This window comes from Periplaneta americana, chromosome 9, assembly GCF_040183065.1.
Source record: "Periplaneta americana isolate PAMFEO1 chromosome 9, P.americana_PAMFEO1_priV1, whole genome shotgun sequence".
Lineage (NCBI taxonomy): Eukaryota > Metazoa > Arthropoda > Insecta > Blattodea > Blattidae > Periplaneta > Periplaneta americana.
The window spans coordinates 127,137,822-127,141,474 of NC_091125.1; positions in this window are offsets into that span (position 1 = coordinate 127,137,822).

Genomic DNA, 3,653 nt, shown 5'->3' on the forward strand with positions numbered 1-3,653 from the left:
CTGTGTATATGTCTTATTTATGGGAAATTATCAGGGTGTAATGTGTAATGAAAATGGCAGATATCTTCCTTAACGACAAAAGCATACTGACCTCTCTTTGTACATTGCATATCCCAGGCAGAGTGATAATTCCTCCACCCACCCACACCACAATGAACATTCTTGGAAGAAAATTTGCAAAATCTATGCAGACTTGAAAGTAGGGGAGTAGTGGGTACAGTGAGACACAAAATATTAAGACATATGTATGCAAGTGAAATTTCAAGTATTTTTAAAATCAAGTGCAATAGAAATATACATTAAAACATGGAGTACAATAATACATAAACAGAAATGTTAATAGATAAAGGACATAATATACAATGTGTGTTTGTCAAAAAAAAATGCAAATGTCTCACTGTTCCCATTCAGGAGGGTACAGTGAGACACCAGTGTCTATTAATGGACATTGAAATGATTTACATTTATTTCAAAAGAAAACAAAACTTGCTGTCTCTTTATCTTGCCATGTTCTGTAGACTTATTTAGAATCATTTTGATGTCTGACTTCGAAATCATTGAAACATCTGGAAAAGTGAATTTTCCACGACTTTTCAAACTTTTGCTAAAAAATAAAATGAATTTTTGATGACAACAAAGCTTATAATTATAAAAATTTAATTTAAATCTTTATTATTTTTAATATTTTTTTAATGTTGTGAATAATTTTTTATTTAAGAAACCATTAAAATGTAATATATCCATTATTTTAAGCTATAGTTCCTAAATTGGTTACTAGTATGTTCATTTTTAATGTTAGTTACCGGTAAATGTAATATAATTACAGCTTATTTTTGCAAATCATTGGTAAATGGGAACAGTGAGACGTCTCAGTGTACCCTTCAATGGCATGTCTCACTGTTCCCTTTACACATAGTTCGTTTAAAAATGGCACCATCACTTCAACATCAAAACAAGAAAGACGAAACTTTGCAAAACATAACATCAAATACCATAGTATTAGGTAACAAAACATTCATATTTCTATTTAATTTGTATATCCAATATAACCTTCATTAAACACAAGCCAAAATTTTACTTCTAGAGTGAAAAATTAAGAATTATTTTTTCATCATTCACCTTTATAACTAGAATCAAATCGAGTATGAAAATACTGTTACTTTACTCATGCAACATACAACTCCACTGTTACAAATATTTCAATATAAAAATGTACCATCCAATAAAAAATGTCTCACTGTTCTCCCTGTCTCACTGTACTCACTTCTCCTCTATTAACTGGCTCCAAAAAGCCTGTATTACGCTTCTTCTGAAAATGAAAGAGTAGATATAAAATTCTCATGTAAAGAAAAAGGAATGGTCTTTAAGACTCAATATGGGAACCAAAAATTGAATAACCGTCGAGATCATCCAGTGAAATCTGCGAAATTTTTTCTTCCTTCTCTTCATATTAAAATAGTTTAGACAAATACTTTATAAAGAATTCGAACCGAAGTGAGTGAGAGCTTGCTTGTCGATTAGCTACTGTTGGGAGTCACCAGGGATACTCCTGAGCTGGAATACAAAAGAGGAAAACAAATAGAAAGTGGAGTTCGTCAAGATAAGTGACAATGTTTCATAAGATACGTACATGTAATTTAGTATATTTCTGTTGAAAAAAAAGTTGTAATTATCGTAAAGCTGAACCAAACCGACATTTTGATTGTAATATTCGTGTTCAACGTCTTACAATGCATAATATGTAGAGATAGGGTTCACTGACGTTGCAAACAAATTGTTAAAATTTGTTGAACAATGCTATCAACATTTTTACAAAGTCATGGTGGTTGTTTACTTTCCAGCAATAGGTCGTTATTACGCACCAGTACTCTGTTACGCACGAAGTGTGGTTGCGAGCGTTATCATACAAAACAAAATACTGTATTACTGCGAGTTAAAGGAGACCTTATCTCTAACATTTACACAGCGCAGAGTGGAGATGTGTCGCAATGCAATATTATCGATTTGACAGAAGCTACAAGTTGCATGAGGATTTATCGTACCTAACAAAAATGTACAATAATCATATCTTTACTGATCTTAGCGAGCGATGACATAAGGTATGTTGCCAATAGACAGTTTTTCTATCTTTGGCTTAAATAAGAACGTCTATATGTGGAGCTTGTTTCCAAAAGGTACCAAATCCACAATTTTCGAAAAATGAGTTACAGATGGCAGCACATTCTTAGCTACCTCTAGAACGGAAACACTAACCATTTCTCTCGAAAAGTACCAAATCATATCTCCAGAAGTCACTGAAAACAGTGTTTTACAGCAGAAAATACCACATCCATGCTCAGTTTGATGCCAAAACATTCCAAATCTCTGTGTTCCTATTGGTTCTCAACTTTGCGTCACTGATATGTCAAGAGTTGTGCAGCAATTTCGTTGACTATTGTGGTGACGTATTAGTTGTTTGGGCTGCTGTGACATTAACGAACCCCCATTTTACAGTAATATTATAAATTCTGAGTCTGTTGTTAGAACAGAGGATTAGGATAACATTGTTGTTAATTATGATGATTAGAACAAACACAGCCTCTATTTTGTGAAATTTAATTAAGAATATTTAATAATATGTATTTAATTTTATAGTGTTTGAGAATAATTCCTGTACATCCCCATTCATGCCAATATCAAAGTCATGTTCAGGATGCTGAGAAAAAATATTTGAAAGTTTTGCTAGCATCCATGGGCTATTGTGACATTAACAAACTCCCACTTTAGGCATATAGTAATTTTATAAATTTTGAGTCTGTTTTTAGAACAGAGGATGAGGACAACACTGATGTTAAATATGATGATTATAACAGCAAACATAGCCTAAATTTGTGAAATGAAAAATGTTGAATTATGTATTCACTTTTACAGTGATAGTAAATAACTCCTGTACTGCACATCTCCATTCATAATACTGAATTATTTCATGCCAATCTGCACCACATCCAATTTTGTTGCCAAAATGTACCAAATCCAAAATAAAACCATCAATAACTTCTTATAAATGTGTGAAATATCTTAAATATAGCTAAATATGATTGATGACACACAAAGAATAGTGACACGAAGTCATAACAATATATAATATTTTTTTTAAGGCTATGAGCAGTTTTTTTCATTTCCTGTAAAATTAGGTCTGTTGGATTTGGTACCTTTTGGAAACAAGCTCCACATATATCCTCCATCCATGTATGGCACAAGAAACAAAGGAGCACAATGCAAGCCCAAGATCACAACAGATACTGTTCTCCAACCAGGAGATTAACCGTGAAAGGAATGTGCTTACTATTGCGTCATCTATTGGAGCGAAGTAGATAAATAATATTACCGTTATAACGTCAGTTTAAAAACCATGCGCTCTCCTGCATATGTTATTTCCTGCATGAAGAGATTAAAAGACCAGGAGATTAACTGTGATCTAATTTTGTAACTAGGGTAGTATCAATACGTATGTATCAATGTTATGGTTTGTGCTGTGAGAGCTAGCCAATAGAGATAAGAGTACCCACGTGTGTGACCTTATGACATCTTATGACATCAACATTCATTCACAGCATTACCCCGCTCCGTTTCATCCGGCAGAGACTTTCTCGTGGTTGGAGCACGGTATAAGT